Source organism: Narcine bancroftii, chromosome 9 (assembly GCF_036971445.1).
Source record: "Narcine bancroftii isolate sNarBan1 chromosome 9, sNarBan1.hap1, whole genome shotgun sequence".
Taxonomy (NCBI): Eukaryota; Metazoa; Chordata; class Chondrichthyes; order Torpediniformes; family Narcinidae; genus Narcine; species Narcine bancroftii.
The window spans coordinates 76245115-76264327 of record NC_091477.1 but is presented as its reverse complement, the minus strand read 5'-3'; the positions used below and the strand labels follow the sequence as shown (position 1 = coordinate 76264327).

Sequence of the window (19213 nt, the reverse complement as noted above, 5' to 3'; positions counted from 1 at the left end):
CGTAATCTAATAAAAAAAAACAATAAGACTGGGCTGCCTATCATGAGAATTTATTAATAAAATTAATCGTCTAGTCTTCACCAACAAAGAAAAAAGAAATAAAATTAAATATAGTCCAGAAGGGAAAATAATTATACCAAGTCTTGTGGAAATAATTGATAAAAGGCCATCAAGCCACTCAAATTTAACATGTATCAAATGTATGATTCCTAACTTTCTCTAAACTTAAACATGACTTAATTTGAGAGAACCATTGAGTCACAGTAGGTAGATTAGAATCTTTCCATTTAAGTAAGATAGCTCTTTTAGCCAACAGTGTAGAAAAAGCGACAACCCGATGTGTGGAAATGGAACTCCTATACTCTTTAATCTTCAGTTGCAAGACTTAGTCACAGGTTATAGATATTACTTTCTTGGGAAGTTAATAAAGGTAAAAGGTAAAGTTTCCATTATTACATAATACTACATTCTTTAGCTTTTGCCTGCCATAAGGCAGACAATTGCCACTTTGTCCAGCACTCCTCACAGAAACCTCCAGCAGCTGGTGTTCTTAAGCAGTCTCCTCTTCAAGTACTGACCAGTCCTGAGCCTGCTTAGTTTCTACGATCAGGCTGTTAGGTGCTAATGATGAAGAGCATTGTTTAAAATTGTGAATACCATTTTGATGTGAGAGGAGACTTTCTCTGAGTTTTTTTTTACAGTCACTTGGGTTTGAGGATTGATTGCTACTGCTGTAGCATTTCAAAAAATGGAAGATTTCATGATTTAGTTGAATGTGGGATGAACGTTGCACACCAACCAACAAATAGATTTCACAGAGTGAAGTCTTGGTCCAGAGGCTCCGTTGTATCCATCTGTCATTACAATGCACAACGCACACATTTGTCTTGAAGTATCTAATCATATATGCTGGCACATAAGAAGGCTCTTGTATAAGAGTCCCCTGGCTTTGGGGTGACATTTTTAAGTTTGTCTTGTCTTTTATGCTGGAATATACAGTAGGCACACACCTGTGGGTGCAAAGACTTGTGCACTTGACCACACTGTCTTCCATCCCAATATGAATCCTGTTGTTTTTCCTTCCCATCTCTGATTCCCTGCCCCCTTTCCTCAGTCGTTCTTTCTTAACTCCTCCTTCTCTTTGCCCCATAGTTCAACCTCTCCATCAATGGTTGAGTTTTCTTGGACATGGTTCACCAGAAAACAAGATAACAGTTTGAAATGGACATTAATTTTGGATTGATCTAGCACAGAATCAGTACAGGACTAGGCCACATGGCATTTGACTGTGCTATAAATTTGATGCTAAATTATATTTAGTGGTGTTGTAATTTTTGTCATCAAAGGCCGGATGTTTCCAATGTGATATGGACCCCAGATAGACTGCACCAACGCACATTTTTGCAAATAAGAATTAACTGTCTGAAACAAAATTTCAGCTTCTATGCATGTGCTTTGTTCACTTTTGTTAACTTAATCAACCACTTATCAAATAGTAGTGTGATGACATGATTTATTGGTTAGTTATTATATTTGCAATTCCAGGCCTCCCACATGCAACAAACAACAAATTGGTTGCACATTTCTTAGGATTGAACTATAAATATATTGAAACTGAATCATCCCATTCTGTAAAATCTGTAAATGCATTCCCCAACAGTCTACATTATCTGCTTCACTTTTTTTTTCTTGACATTACCTATCCATCAGTCTTTTTACACGCACTCACACACACACACACACACACACACACACACACACACACACACACACACACACACACACACACACACACACACACACACACACACAACCCCCACCCACCCACCAGGTTTGAACAAATTTGAATCATTTCCAGCTACTCATGTTGAAGTATGTGGAGTGGATCAGAATTCCCCTGGTGTGCCAATAAGTCTCCATGATATTTTTTTAGTATCATTATCAATTCATCATATGAATCAGTCCCTTAGATTGCTGCCTTGGCATAACGGTGAACAGTATCAGTACCATATCATCATTAATGTTATGTGTACTTGATGGGATGTCAAGTGTTATCTTTAACTTGTGTTGTCATTGCTAGCTGAAGAAGGAGGATGAATTAGGGAAAGACAGTTCAATATCGAGATTCCTCAAATTTTGGAGCCCTCAGCTTTTAGTAAATGGAAGATTGTTATTCCCTTGAGACATAGCAGCACCCTTTTGTTGATTTATCGTAATGGTAAAGGGTTAAAAATAATCGCATTGTTTAACTTGTTTCATTCACAATTTAAGTCTATAACTTCCAGCAATAGAAAAAGTTAAAGATTTCTATCACTTCCACCATTTCCAGCAATGACAGAGTTAAAAAGTTGAAGCAGCAGTACAATTTGTCCTTGGGAGTTATGAATGGGTCAGTTCCGCTGCAGGGCATTCCCTGTGGGCTCTGTACTATTTTAGTCTGTTTGTCTATAACAGACCTTATTTCTGTGAAGGGTGTGGTTTAAAGATAGGAATTTGAAGTACCTCAGATCTTCCTGGTGCCACCGCTTGGAGCATTACCGGAGTAGCATTTCACCACATGCTTGGCTCTCCCACAGCAGGATGTGTGTATTAGTCACACAGTCAGAGCTACAGTCAAAGACAGTGTCGAAGGCATGAGAGTTCCTTAAGTGAAGCGGGAACTTATGCTACCTCATGCTGTTCACGTTGTCTAACTGCTGCTTTAGATTTATTGCTGAGTCTGAGGTGTTAGAGAGGACATTTGTATTTGACGTTTGTGAAAGGATTTCCTCCAGTAGTGGCATGGGAGTTTTGGAAGGAGTGTTACAGAAGAGAGAGAAGGCCTGAATGCTAAATTCTCTCAGATTTTGAACATAGTCCATGATGGTGCATGCGAAACGTCAGCAGTAAGTGACGCTTTTCACTTTTTTACCACGAGATCTACTAACCCTTTAAGAGTTTGAACAAACATGAATCTTTAAAAGTGCATTCTTGTATCTATTTTCCATTGTTCTTGTGCTAAAGAAATTTTTGTTGCTTTCTGAACTGATCTGGAGTTAAAGAATTTTTTTTAATGTGAGGAACTTGTGTTTTGGTGAAGTTTCAGGTGATATTCTTGAAAAGATCCTGGCTTAAGATTAAGGCAAATTCCATTTGGAGTTCAAGCACAGATTACTTTTTCTGCATTAAAATTCTGATGAATGAATGCTCAAAATTTTATGTTTTGTGATTTTAAAACAACACCCTGCATTGGATAACATTTATATTCCAAGCTTCAACGTTACAGGGGATTTCAACAAAACTTTTTGTGAAAGAGAGAAGATTTTAATGATTTTGGGTGTATCAGCTGAGACCTTTAAAACCAATATCTCAGTAATTATTGGTTTCAAGACACTGGCCCAGTGCACTGATTAGGGTATTTATTGGTGCAGACTAGTTAATGTGTTTACCACTTAAGGCCAATTTATGATGGGTACAGATTTGTTAAATACTACATTGAAAAAAAACTAATGGATGCAGGATTATTATGATGCTATAATTCAAAGACAAAAGTAAAATATTCCAGAAATTTGCCATCTTTTGGAGATAGAGGCAGCACTATCATTTCTGGATAATACTTACCATCAAACCAGTGTCGGAGAGACTGAGGTCAGTGTTCAAGTAATTTGGGGAATAACAAGTAACCGAGGCTTAAGGTAACTGACCCTCATCCATTTTAAGTATTAATCTTGACGTGAAAGCTAGCTGCCTTTCTCTTTCGAAGTACCACAGTGTGGATTGGATTGCCTAACTAATATATGTACATATTATCTATTTATTTATCTATCTCTCTTTCTCTCTCACACACACACACACACACACACACACACACACACACACACACACACACACACACACACACACACACACACACACACACACACACACTGTGCGTGTATATAAAAAAATGAGTCCACTTACCCCCAATCTCCTGGAGCCAGCACATTGCACCAACTGCAAAGAAGGGACATCAGTGCCTATACTTTCTAAGAAGTATGAGGATTTGGCATGTTTTTGAATACTCTCAAACTTCCACAAGTGCAGTGTGGAAAGTGTTCTGACTGACTGCATCACAGCCTGGTTTGATAATTCAAAGGCCCAGGAGCACAAAAGGCTGCATATGGTAGTAAACATAGTTTAGTCCATCACAGGCTCTGACCTCCCATCCACTGAAAATGTCTATGTGAGCCAACATCTTAAAGGACCCAATCACCCTGGTCACAACCTCTTGTTCAGGTAGAAGGTACAGAAACCCAAAGACTGGTACCTTGGAGTTCAAGACAGTTTCTTTCGACTGTCGTGCTCTTGAACCTCTCCTTGTTACACATACACTGCTCGACATCACAAAAATGGATTGTCTGCAATATAGTAATTCTACATTTTTTTCATGCACTGTGAATATTTATTAACTATCCATTTAATGTATCTTTTTATTTAATGTGTATTTTTCTGGCTGTTTTGTTTTCTTTAGCGTATCTTAGCTCAATGCCTTTATGGCACCAGTGATTGGGTCTGGACCAGGGTTCGAATCCCACGCTGTCTGTAAGGAGTTTTGTACATTCTCCCTGTATCTGTGTGGGCTTTCTGTGGGATCTCCGGTTTCCTCTCACTGTTCAAAATCGTACTGGAGGTGTAGTTTATGGGGTGTAAGTTGGACGGGACGGACTCATGGGCCAAAATGTTCTGTTACCATCCTGGATGTCTAATTTTTAAAAAATTTATGGACTATCTATTCAGTTGCAGCAAATAAGAATTTTGGTTTGTGTCTATGTTGTATAAGTTATATTATTAGCAATATTTGGCACAGAGGCTGAAATGCCTGGGGCCATATGGGGAAATGAGATTAATTACAACTTCAAACTTTTTCATTTTAATCATGGCTAATCTGTACCTTGAACCCTTTTATGCACATTGGTTTTATGACCCAAGATAATCTTGCCAAACAAAAATATTTTTTAACATTTTCATTGATCCGAGGGCTCATGAGCATTTCAGAGAAGGGAATTCCATACTTCCATCACCTTTTTGTGGTCCCCAATGGCCTTGGCTGAGGTTTAATGGATAGCACTCTGGTCTGTGAAATGAGGTGGTTATCATCTCACTGTGGAGTTGTGACCACACAATTTAGAATGGCACCACAATACTGAACTTTTGGAGGTGCCATCTTCAAATGAGAAGTTAAACCAACTCCCTGGCTGCCAGCTTAGGTGGATTTTAAAAAAGCAAATTGTGTAATTTAATGCTTGGGGTGGGTGAACCACAAAGTAGTCTCTCAAAGCAACCATTGCAAACAAAATAAATCCTAACCATCTCTCCTTGAAATCAGATAGTACTAACTTTGTGTCCTCTTCCAAAGGGCCCTTTGAACTGAAACAGCCAAAAATATGTGATGGCTACAAGAGAAGGGGATATGGTGTACAGTAAATCAATCACCTCCAAGTTCTATTTCAGGTCATTCAAAATATATTATTGCAACTTCATTATTAATCCTAGTTACCCATTTTATTAATGTAGAAGTAATTTCATTATTTAGAAGGCCTTCCATCACCTTATCGAAGACAGCTGGGGCTGTGCAATAAATTGAATTTTGCCAGAGGTATTCATTTTTAAATAATAATTTTCAAAAGAATTCCATAATCATAAAACATAAAATAGTACAGCACTGATTATTTGCTTCTGTAACTAAATATTGATAAAATTTTAACAATCCCTCATGGTACCAGGAAATTACAGGAGCAGGTTAAATTCTTAGAAGCAGGAGGAACTGTTGATTTGATTGTAACTATCAACAGTAAATCATTATTTTTATATGGATTATAATTTTCAAATTGTACAACTAACTTAGGTGTAAAGGTTAAAATGACTTGCAAACATATTCTGCAAGCATTGTTTACACATTCTTTGACTCTCTCCTGGTAACAGCCAGCTTCCAGGTTATGGCTAACTTTTTGTGTATTTTGAGATAACTTTTAGTTTTGATTTTCCTTTGTTCTGCGGAGGTGGATAGGCTTGAATTAGTCCAAAAACGTTTTATTCACCGTTTTAATCATTGTCTTAAGTATCGTTTAATTGTTTTATTATAGTTTTTGTTTCATGTAACAAGTTGTAATAATATAGTTATTGATATATTAGATTTAATAAACCATGAAAACTCAACTATAGTATGGACTATTTGTTTAAACGAGTCAGAAACAATGACATTCAAGCCTGTCCAAGCGATTATAAAGGAAGATAGTCTCAATAATTGGTTACCTCTGCTTGGGGTGAGACGTGTGCACGAGCGTCTGAAGAAAGAAACTTCTGCAAAAATTTACAGTAGTCAGGCCAAGAGCAGGAAATGGAATTTTATTTTTCAACATTCAGCTCTTAAGTTGGGAAACAATTTAAAAAAAATTATTGTAACTATTGAAGGGAGTAGTTGATGAAGTACTTAAACATGAGTTGTTTTGTTTTGAGTGGGGAATGATGTTAGATTTGTGTTTCTTCATTGCCTCTGTTGCAGTAGGTGCAAGATGGAATTGAATGAGATGGAGTGCTGAACACTAATTGTCAGTATTTGAAGAGTTGTGCACTATTAAGGAATTAACACACCTTAAAATTTATTTGAAGATTGTCTGAGATGCTGCCATTCATTATTTACCATTTTAATACAAAAAATATGTTTATTGTTGACAACAGTTATTTTTTTATCCTCCAAATAGGAAGACTGGTAGGATACTGGAGGATCAAGAGTGCAAAGGGAACATATCTTTTTAAACACTGATCAACCTTAGTCTTATGAACATTTCTGGAATTTAAGAATTGTTTTTAATGTTCAGTTACTAATTTGGCTTCTCCTTTTAAAACCTTATTGAGAACCTAGAAGCTAATATTGCTTTTAAAGGTGACACAAGAGACTAGATGCAGAGATCTGGAGCAAAAAGCAGAGGGCTTAAGGATCTCAGAAGGTCAGGCAGCATCTGTGGAGGAAAAAATATTCAGTGATCTTGACCCAACAAATTGCCTTCAGAAATGCCTCTGGCCTCCTCAGCTCCTCCAGCCATTTGTTTTTGCATTTGAAGTTTCCTTTTTTTTGAACTGTTAACCACTCCATTTTACCACAGCTTGAAATGCTAGTAGAAAATAACTTCCTTTCTATTTTTATATATTTTTCTAAGTAATTTTAACCGTGATATTTAGTTTTAATATAAAATGTGACGTACTGGGTATGCCAAGAAAAGCCAAGGTTTCAGTCAATTTAACCCTCAATCCTCAGTTATGTTCAGCTGGTCATTTACTCACCAGCAGGATGAGATAAAATGTGATGGATTGTCCTTTGACCGTTTTGTGACGGTTCCTCTGTGTCCCAAATGATGGGTTAATATTTACTTTAGAGGGCATGGCCAGTTTCACTGAACAGAAGTCCAGTTTTTTTGGTCATTAATATGCCACTGAACCCCATTTTGCATGATGTGTGAATTTTCTCTCTGATTCAAGCAAACTAAAGAACACTTTTGAATCATTTACCCTCTCCAAATTAACTCCTCCTCTACTAGAGTTGTGCTGAATTAAGATTCCTCCAATTGTTTTAATGATTTTGTTCAAAGTAGGAGAATATGAGTTGGACAATTGGCTGTTGGGTAGATGTTTCTGGTTTATTCTCTTTCTTTGCCATTTTTGTCGTCTCTGCTACAGTGATCCTCGGAAAGTCGCTGCTGCACAGAGAGGCTATGACATGAATTAAAGTAGTGACCGCAGTGGGATTCTAATGACTCATTTGTCCAAGTGAATCCAGGCCTCCAGTAACTGGAGGCAGCCAGAGGCACAGCACAATAAATAGCTGGAATAAGTACCGTCCAGCAACCCTCATTCAATTTTGGGTCACTTCAATTGTATTAGAAACAGACCACTGAGGAATAGAAAAAAATAAGAAAGCACTAAAGATGATGCAGGTGAGGAACTGAATTAAAGTACTGTACATAGGTAGTTGTCAAAGAAAAGGGGTGCTGAGAAAATAATCGCAATCTTGCATAACAATTAGAACATAAGGAAGGTTTAAGAATGCAAATTAAGAGAAACAGAACAAAAGCCAAATCAAAGACAAGAAAGAACATCTGCAAAAGGAAGGAAGGAAGGCATTTAAATATTCTGGGAATCAAGAATAAAGCTGAGAGCAGCAAACAAGAATTCAAAAAATATTTGAAAGAAAAAAAGCATAAATAGGACTTAAAAACAAATTGTTAAGAAATGAAGGAAAAACACAATGCTGGAGAAACTCAGCAGGTCAAGCAGTGTACATTATGTAGATCTTTCTACGCTGTTTGACCTGTTGAGTTTCTCCAGCATTGTTTTTACTTAAGTCACGGTGTCTGGAAGATTTTCATGTTTTACTGATAAGAAATGAAAGCAGGGCCAAGGCTTCCAAAAAAAATCCAGAAAGGAGGAAAAGAATGACTTGGTGCACTTAAAAAAAAAGGCAAAGGTGTAGAATTAGAAGCTTAGATTTTAAGAAATGGAAACCAAAATTACAACAAGGAACTGGTGTTATGGAATTTAAAAGACTTATGAGGAAGGAAAGGATCAGGAATTTGGGGCTTCAAAAAAAATGGTGAAACTAAAAAACAAAGCTTCAAAAGAATTTGGGACAGCAACACAAAAACATCTGAGACTCAAATAGAAAGAGTGCAAAGACACTGCACTTGCATGAAATACAAAACAAAAACTGAAAATGCTGGAAGTACTGAACAAAGGCTTCAAAATAAAGCGGCAAGGAAAATAGAGAGCAGTAAATGTGTCTTCAAAAACAGAATTGAGAATTAAAGCAGCAAGAGAGGGAAAGGGGGCTTCAAAATATAAACTTTTGATGTGGAAGAACACAAAGAGGAAGAACTGTGTCTAACAGGAGAGGTTACAAAATACCGCTAAATACAGAGTCGGGACCAGAGCTTTAAATGGCACGAAGGAAGGAAAATAAATTGTGCCTTGGCTTTTATAAAATCGTGAATACCGTACCACAAAAACACAGAATTAAAAAAAGCTTTAACAATGAAAAACTGTCCAGAATAGACAATTACATAAATATTTTAAAAATCTCTGGAGACACAGCTACATTTGTCATAAACATGGGATTTTCACATGAAGGAGTAACATTTTTTGAACAGAATGCAGAATATATTGATTTTAATTTATAAATTATTTTCTGAGAGAGAAATACAACCATCTGACATGATGGTGACTGAAATCAAGAAGTTAATTGATTATGGTAACACCACGTGCTTCGAACAGATATGAATGTACAGCATAGACACTGAATTTGGCCTATTATAGAACTTTGCTAAACCCCAAAATTATTTTAATTTTTTTCATCTAAAAAGTAGGTTACCTGCTATTTTCCAATTGCTTGTATGAAATTTAACTCTTATAAAATTAAATCAGGTGCTAATTTACCATGTTAATGATTTCATTGTGTAGCCTTACATGCTCATTTAGCATGCACATCATGTTCAACTAAATGTGTAGAGCTCATCAAAATATGTTCCCGTCAAACAATGAAATAAAGCCAGAAGCAAATTGAATAATTGAGGCAACAAATTTGATTTTTTTGACTACATGTATGGGTTTGACTGTTCGTCTGGCACCCTGAGTCTTTCATATCAAAATGTTTTACATCAGTTTTCATTTAAAAAAATATACATGTCCATTTCACCAAAAGTGTTCCATAGGGATAGGAAGATTCAGTGGAAAACTTCGGGTCTGGAGATTGAAGTTTAACAAAAAGTTCTTGGCTAAACCCGTCCGGTCTGGCACTTTCTTTGCCCAGGATTTATTTGATACATGCCATCTCACCTTTCAACATGCCTCGAGGTCAAGGTGACTTCTTTCTTCTTGCTGTCTTGTTCCGTTCTGCTGAAGATGATGCTTCTTTTCTTCACAGGCTTAGTTTTGCGATACTTCGGTCGAGTAGTTAGATCATGTGGCTCTCCTTTTTAATATGTCAATTCCACATAAATTAAGTTCATAATTATAGGTCATACTTCCAATCATTTTCTGATAAAAGAGCACCAGCACCTATCAGGAATTTGAACCAAACACTTGAGAAGAATTTTTTTGGGAATCATTAAGTCAAGTTCAGCATTTGTTTTTGGGTGTTAACCATAAAGTGCTGATTGTACAGGTACAGAATCTTTTATCTGAAACCAGACACTTTTCGGAATTTGGGATTTTTTGGATCACAAGATATAAGTGCAGAAGTAGACCCATCAGCACAGAGTTGACTCCACCATTCTAATCATGAGTTGATCCATCCACTCACTTAGCCCCCATGCCCCAACTTTCTCCCTGTAACCCTTGATGCCCTGACTAATCAAATACCTGTCAATCTCTGCCTTAAATACACCCAATGAACTTGTTTCCACAGCCGCCTGTAGCAATAAGTTCCACAGACTCATGACCCTCTAATTAAAGAAATGTTTCTGCTTCCCTGTTTTAAAATGAATCTCTTTTATCCTGAAGTTGTGCCGTCTTGTCCTCGAATCCTCTCCCATGGGAAACATCCTTGCCACATCTTGACAAACTCCAGGCCATCCAACCCTTTTACAATGTGGGAGTCAATATGTGGAAAGTTAAAATTTCCTACTATCACAACTTTTGTGTTTCATGCAGCCGTCTGCTCTCTCTCTAAAGATTTGTTCCTCCAATTCTCGCTGATTATTGGGTGGTCTATAATACAGCCCATGAGTGAGGGCATACCTTTCCCGTTCCTCAGCTCCAACAATATAGCCTCAGTAGATGAGCCCTCTGGTCCATCCTGCCTGAGCACAGCTGTGATATTTCCCTGATGAGCAATGCCACTCCTCCCCATTTCATTCCTTCCCCCTCCCCCCAATTCTATCGCGTCTGAAGCAATGGAAGTCCTGAATATTGAACTGCCAGTCCTGCCCCTCCTGCAACCAAGTTTCACTGATGGCCACAATATCGTATTTCCATGTGGCAATCCACACTCTAACCTAATCTGCCTTTCCTACAATACTTCTTGCATTGAAATAGATGCACCTGAAAACATTTCCACCATGTACAACCTTTTGATTTCTGATATTCCTTGCTATTTTTACTTCATCTTTTTCCTCCTCCACCCCTCTATCGGCTTTGGAACTCTGGTTCCCAACCCCTGCAAATCTAGTTTAAAGCCCCCCTCCCCCCATCCACCCACCCCAAAGCAGCACTAGTAAACCTTCCCGCAAGGATATTAGTCCCCTTCGAGTTCATATGCAAACTGGCCTGTTGGAACAAGTCCCACCTTCCCTGGAAGACAGTCCAATGATCCAGAAACCCGAAGCCCTTCCTCCTGCACCATGTCTTTAGCCACTTATCCTCCTATTTCTAACCTCACTTCCATGTGCCACAGGTAGCATTCAGATCACAACCCTGTAGGTCCAGTCCTTCAGCCTAGTGGCTAACTTCCTGAACTCTCCTTGCAGGACCTCCTCACCCTTCTGACCCATGGACCACAACATCTGGCTATAGAATAATACTAATGGCAGTACATTAAGCGATTCCACTGATTTCAGATTTGTGCAAAACAAAGACAAACTACTGCTAAAAGGGTCTGTGAATGGGGGAGAGGGCTGCAGTGGTGGCGCTGAACGGGGAGGGGGTTGCAACGGTGCTGGATGGGGGGTGTAAACAAGACTTCAATTTCTCATGCTGAATCTTTTGGAAAGCACATTGAGGATGATGACATTAACAGATCATAACACTTACACCAAAAACAATCCATAAAATGGGGATCCCTTCAAATACTATGGTGATTTGTTTATTGCGCAGTGTCTCTAATCATAAATGCATACTTTTGCCCCGAGTTGAACTATTTCCAATGGCACACTGGACGCAGCATAACACCCTACCCAGCACCGTAATACTGATGCATAATAGGACGCTCTGGGCTCGGGCTCTCTTACCATGGCTCGCAATCTCGGAACTGCCTGCACAATCTATCTTTCCCCTCTGCACCTCTTCAGTGTTTTGACACACAAACGCCAGTGAGAGCGTCACGAGGAGGAGGAGCAATAGTACCCGTTTGATGCCAAACGCGAGCTTTGGTGTGCAGATGACATCCATGGAAAAACAGTTCAGTTTTTGGAGGTTTTCGGATTTCAGAAGTTTGGATAAAAAATTTTGAACCTATATTTTGACTAATTTTACATTTTACTCCCAGGAAATTTAGTGTATCAAAAAAACAATGAAATCTAAATTTCTGAGCATCCTTCCGTAACCTTATATCTTACAAATTGGTTTATTTTTATCATTCTCCTCACCCATTCAAGCATTTCATTTTTCAGCTTATTTCCACTCATTTTTAAAATTTTTACTCTTGTGTAACACGTCCCTACCTTTCCATGATGTGATGGGAGTAACCCAGAAAGAGGAATGCATTCTGTTGATCATTTATCTTGTGTGCTGGTATTTTTGGAATGAGGTTGTTCAAGGAAACTATTGTCTATATCACATATTAATTTTCAAGCAGAGGTAATTTTGAAACTTCACTTAACTCAGACACAGGAAATATTGTAAGAGCATAGTGAAACCATAACCTGTTCCATGCTATCGGTATCTGAGATTTTGGTCTTTTTTCAAAATAAATACTGAATTTTAAAAAATTATATAAAATGTCAAACAGTGATATATTGTCCAATAAGGAAGAACCAATAAGGATTGGTTCTACTCTGTTAAAATGGAACTGTTTCTGTTTACTACATTGATGTCCAATTTTGCAGCAAAAGATATTGTAAAGGAAGTGTCACAAATATGAGTTTAAAGGTTAAAAAAGATACGCAGGTTTTTTCTTTGACCCTATATTTATATATTCAAAGATATGTTGTCCTTTAACAAGTTGTGGCAAATCTGGAGTAACTCATGGAAAATAAATAAAAGGCAAAAAAAAAATTTCACCTTTAGAACATCTTAAACATGAATAGCATCATAAGCCCCTTTTCCACTAGCATCATGTCCCAGGAATTAACTGGGAATTTACTGGGACAGGGTCCAGTGGAAAAGGAACACTGTCTGAACACTATTAACCGCCTCTAACCCTACTCATATCCTTGGTGTTTGCTGATGCAAATTAGTGGAAAAGGGACAGCAGAATGTCCCCCATTTCCAGTTGAAGGTCGAACACTCCGATCCCCGGGGATGAGTTGTGTTCAGTGGAAAAGCAATTAGTGTCCCAGTGGAAACGGCCCAAAGGGCTTCCTATCTGCACAGCCAATTAACTGGGATGCCAGTGGAAAAGGGGATATAGAGAAAAGAACAGTTAAGAATGGAGAGATCAGACAGTTCAGAGAAAAAGTGTGCTTTTTTTATATAGGAACCACATGGAAGTATGATCAGCCATAAAAGAATATCTGCGCACAGAAACAGAAAGAAAGGTACAGGGATTTGGAGTTCTCCAAGGCTTATATTAGTTGGGGGAAAAAGGCATGTTGTTTCCAAGTTTTTGTTCAAGTCAAGTCGATTATCACCTGATTGTACAAGTACATTCTCCAGTCCTCAATACAAAACATGCAGACACATAGCCAGACTTTACATATAAAAAATATAATGCAGGATAAGTAGTCAGAAACACAAATAAACAATAAATATTATCAATTGGTTTGCACAGTCCTTCAGTACCCGATCAGGTATGTGGTCTGGTCCCACTGCCTTGGTTCACCTTAGATATTGCTACTGCTATGCAGGAGCCCATTCATCAGGGGGACAAAGCTTTCTTCAGCATCATCCTGTTCTCATCATGGAAGATGTTCAATATATCTGGAAGGGAAGCATCTTTGTCTTTCATTCACAAAGTTGACTCGTGATCCATAACAGTCTTGATCTCTTGCCACATGTGCTTCGTGTCAATGGGGTCGTTAAGCTATCTTTGGATCCTCTGTGCATACCCATCCGGATTGCACGGGAGAGTTTAGCGCTGGCTGCTCTTTGTGCCATCCTGTCCTGAAGGCAGCATCACAAGCTCTGAGAAGTTCCCGAATCACTGCATCCAACCATGATTTTTGGTTAGCCCTGGTTGCGATAATTTGATCTCAGTGACATCCTCAATGCATTTGCTGATGTAGCCATCTTGTTGAGCTTAGTTGAGTATTGTATGAAGTCAACAATAGAGAATCAGAGTTAGAAATATTGGCTCTGATTAATGTTTCGTAAACCATAAAGCCTCCCCTATCTACTTTGGCATTTGATAATATTGTAACTGACTTCACCAGCATTATTCAGGCTGTGCCCTTTCTTAGCATTGACTGGTTATTATGCAATATCATATTTGTATTTTGCAAGAGATATTTGCAGCTTTGTTGAAGTTAATATAAAACATGAATACAGGGCTTAGAGAGTTAAATCATGGCAGCACATTGCATAAACTATAATTTTGAAGATAGAAGAGTGATATGATGACATGTTTAAAGATTAAAAGGATGTGATAGCATTGACATAAACAGACTATTTCTATTGAGGGAATCAAGAATGAGAGGAAATTCTGACAAAATCACTTTTCAAACACATTGAAATTGAGTTCTTAAACAGAATCTTTGCCCTTGAATTTGATGGGGGCAGTTTAGCTTTCAAGGCAGAGATTGATAGGTTGTTTTGAGATAAGGATATCAAAGATTATGAAATAAAAGTATTTAAAAATTACTTTAGAAAAAAGATTAAATGGTAACTCTTAAAAGAAAATAGAGTAAATTTTGGAGGATTACAATACAAAGTTTGGGAAAAGAGGAAATGGTATAATTCTGAGAGTGTTGACAGAGCTATGATAAGCCATATGGCACCCCGTGCTCTATATCATATAACCATATAACCGTTTAATTCTAAGGTGTGAAAAAGATAATGTTTTACAGGTGAACTATAAAGGCAAAGGGGATCCAAGGCACTGAATGCTCCTATTTGCACCACTAACAAACCCAGAATCAGAAATAAATGGGTAAAACTGGTTTTAATAAGTCAGTGCTTCAGATCCCAGGTTGAAACTAGTGGGTTTGAGTTTTAACTGTACTTTTGATTGTTGCTTTCAAAGGGGAACTCTCTGTCTCTATTTGGAGAATGTAGTAGGAGGTCAAAGGTGATAGGACTTTTTTTATGTGTCGTCAAATTATTTTTGCTCTTGCACATTTTTGTGATCTAAGTTAAAGCCCACTGTCAATCATGTCAAAGCTATATTTTTGCCAAAATATTTTTCAGCTCTGGTTTTATAAGATTGATGGTTAGCTTATGAATACCTGGACTGCACTTGTATAAAGTGGCCAAGTTTTAAGGCACACAGCTTTAGAACAAAGCTGGTGTTCAGATGTGAAAGTGTACTGATTTTTGGAGTTGGGCTAATCTCTGAGTTGGAGTTCATGTTTAGATGTGGTCTTTGAGTGTAATGTAATGTAGGGAAATGTGAAATTATCTGATTTGGTAAAAGAATAGAAAATAGAATATTGTTGAAAAGAAGGCAGATCACACACTGTTGCCGAACAGAGATATATCTTTCTTCATTTTCTGCTTTATTTTTTGGATCTGGATGTTACTGTTAAGGTCAGTATTTCTTACTTGTCCCATATTAGCTTTGAGCAGCAGATTGTGAGCTAACTGTTTAAACCGTTACAACCCTTCCAGTGAAGGTACCCTTAACCTGCTTTTTTTTATTTAGAGCTAGTAATAATGAAGGGCAAGAGAGAGAGATTTGTAAGTTCGGATGTTCTGTGACTCGGAGGAGACCTGCAGATAAGATTTATGTGCCTGCTTCCCATCGTCATCTTTGTATAGAGGCGGCAAGTTTGGAGGTACCATTCCAATCCACTTTGGAGATGGTTGCCACTGAAAACAATGTCTATTGATGGTGTAGGGAATGGACATTTAGCGTGGTGAGTGAGATATATTTAGGCAGACCACTTGGGTCTGGTTGGTGCCAAACATCTTGAGAATTTTTGAAGCTGCATTTATCCAGGCAAGTGCAGAGTATTTTATCAAGCTTCTGACCAAGGATGGAAAGATTTTTAGAATGTCAGGAGGTGACTCACTTCCTGCAGGAGAGAGACCATGTGAAATTAAAAGTTAGTATATTGACACAAGGAATGGTATATAAAAGTAGGAAAGAATGACCAAACAAGGTATTGGTAAGAGAAAACCAGTAGTACTCTTTTGGTGTCCTTACTTGTGAGGAATATACAGTACTTGCATTGAATGCAATTCAGAGATTTACTAGGTTGATTCCAAGGATGAAGTGATTGATAAGAAAGGGTTGAATGGTTGGGCTCATATTTGTTCTTTGAAAGATTGAAGGGCAATTTTATTTGAACATTAGATTCAAGGAGATTTGAGGTGGAAGATTCTGACAGAATATTGATTGAGGACATGTAGTTTCAGAAAATGGATAAAACAAAGAATTTCTTCTCGGTTACTGGGTTAGATTTGTATTGATAATAAGACCATATACTGTTAGATTGGCTGCTCTGAAAAAAACATTTGAATGGAAAATATGAGCATATTCATGTATGGTGTGATTTTTTTTTGATGTGGCTTGTTATAGGATGTGAGCAAAAGAACATGCAAGCAGCTCTCATTCACGCATGCTAAATATAACTTATCTTTGATATAATCTTTAGGTCAATTATCAAACTTGCTTCTGATGTAAAGAACCATCCTTTCCACTTGATTGAATGTAATAAATGTGACCATGTTCCAGGCTGTGAATGTTAAAAACCACAAAGTGTGCAAGGAGGGAAATGACATTCTGAAAAGTGAGCATTGAAACTCAATGAAATACTCAGTAGATTTCACAAAGAATTTGAGGACCCTTTTGAATCTAGCATAGTTGATTAAGTTATAAAAGGAGAAATGCTAGAAGAACTAAAAGTTTAAATTTATTATCAGCCTTCAGGCATGTCTTACATAAATCCTGAGACCCTTTTTTCCTGCAGGCCAGAAAGAATTTCAACTTATCGACAATTGTTAAGTGTACTCAAGAAGAAATATATATGCACAAAAGAGAGAAATGCAAAGAAAGAAAAAAACGTGTTAACATTTCAATTTGAAGACTTCATAAGATCTGTTTTTCTTTGTTGATTCTATGATTGGGAAAGGGTACAATATTGCTTAAGTAACAAAGGAAAAATACCCCTCCTCCAAGAATTAAAAACAAAGTTGTGAAAATACTCAGGTGGTCAGAGAGTATTTGCGGAGAATGAAGTCAAGTTAACCTTCTAGACAAGTGGAGTTCTGCAAGAAAATCTGCAGATGCTGATGCAGATGCACAAAAATGATGGAGAAACTCAGCAGGTTACTCAACATCCATAGGAAGTAAAAGGAGCCACTGTCATCAGGAATTCCTGACAAAAGGCTTAGGTCCAAAATATTGGTTACCTTTTATTACTTCCTATGGATGCTGCATGACCTGCAGAGTTTTTATAGCAACCTTCCACACAATGGCCTTTTTATCAAACCTGGTGAATATTGATTGTGTACCTGATGCAAAGAAATGGAAAGAGAAGAAAGAATGGAAATACTCTTGATAGAATGGAAAGCAAAATTATTATATGAAAGTGGGATGGTGCAAGACAAAAGGGGGAAGTAATGGGACAAAGAGATGAAACGTAAATTTGGAGGAGCTGAATATTCAATGATTGTTCAAGGGATTAGATTGAACACAATTGCACAGAAGCAGTGATTAAATTGATGGGGAGAATTGCAATACATTTTACATTTTGGATTGAGAGCTTGGCACATGTATAAAAATTCAAAATGATATTACTCAATGATAAAACAACAATAGCAGATGGAACAGTTCCTTCATAATGTTGAAGGGGAGGAGAGTAACTCTTGTTCCTGTCCTGGTCAATATTAGGATAGTAAATAGAATAATGAAGTTTTACAGCATGGATACAAACCCTTTGGCCCATCTTAACCATGCCAACCAAGCAAGTCTCATTTAACGGTGTTTGGCCCACATCCCTCTAACCCTTTGTATTGATGGAATCATCTATGTGTCTTGTAAACATTACAAATGTCCTTGCCTCTACTCCTTCATCTTCCAAAGTCAATAGGCTGAATAACCTATTTCTGTTCCTATGTTTTGCAGTCTTATGTAGTCTCACCAACAATAGCAGTTAGTGCAATGCCTTTACAGTGCCAGTGATCGGGACCAGGGTTTGAATTCCGTGCTGTCTGTAACGAGTGTGTACGTTCTCCCCCGTTTCTGCATGGGTTTTTCCCAGGGCCTCTGGTTTCCTACCACCTTTCAAAATATATCAGGGGTGTAAGTTAATTGGAGCGGCCTCGTGGGCTAAAATGGCTGTTACTATGTTGTATGTCTAAATTTTTAAAAATTATTGTACAGTTGTAGCATGACATCCCTGTTCTGGGCCTCAGAGCCCTGATCACTAACCTCTAATGTTATTACCATGTCATTTCTTCACTTTGCTGAAATTTGCCTTTTTTGTGCAAGGTCAATCATCTCATTGGGATATCCAATTATCTCTCACTTTGTGATGAAAACCACAACACTTTCATTTCAAAAATATTGATGAGTCTACAAAATTTCTGTACAACTGGTCAACTATATTGCATATTTCATGCAACTTGATGAATACTGATGTGTGGCGAGGATCCCTTATCAGTCGTCCTGATTGCTGATGGGATTACTTCCTTTCACAAATGATTGAAATGGACATTTCTCAACTGTATTCTTTTTGGGTGGGGGGGGGGGTGAAGCTTCACCCACCCACCCATCCACAAAAAAATGTTTAAAATGCCATCCAGGGTAGCAATGTCAATCATCTATGAGAATCGCTTCCATTCTAGAATCCCAGAAAGCCAGAAGAAATTCCACATTCAATTTTTCAAGATTCTGCTATCAGCAAATTCAAAGACAGATTAGAATTAATTTATTGGATTTCAATTTGTGGAAATGTGCTGGTGTACATCATTTTTCACATACAATAGTGACAACAGTTAGCAAGTAATTTAAAGAATGGAAATTCCACCTCATTTCCATTCTAAAGATATGATTTTGTATTAAGCTGTGTCCTCTGGTTCCTGACTCCCCTACCAAAGGAACCATCCATTTTATCCAGGCCTTTCAGTATTTGATGTGTTTTAACGAGATCCCTTCCTCCTTCTAAATTCCAGCGAGTACAATTCCAGAGCCTTCAAACTCTACTCACATGAAAACCCTTTCACTCCA

The 19213-nt window shown here is 37.7% G+C and overlaps 1 protein-coding gene across 15 annotated transcripts in view; it reads left to right on the top strand.

The window, feature by feature from the left end:
* The window catches only part of LOC138742304 (diacylglycerol kinase delta-like), a 152084-nt gene that overhangs the window by 65423 nt on the left and 67448 nt on the right, over window positions 1-19213 (top strand). The window contains exons 1-2 of one of the 15 annotated variants that reach the window (XM_069896557.1): window positions 2467-2885; window positions 4490-4560. The exons of 12 other annotated variants lie outside the window; for them this stretch is intronic. The gene's annotated coding sequence lies outside the window, so the exon portion shown is untranslated. Of the gene's footprint in view, window positions 1-2460; window positions 2886-4489; window positions 4561-19213 lie in introns of those variants that run through there. 2 more of the 15 variants (XM_069896559.1, XM_069896556.1) reach the window with 2 other exon arrangements.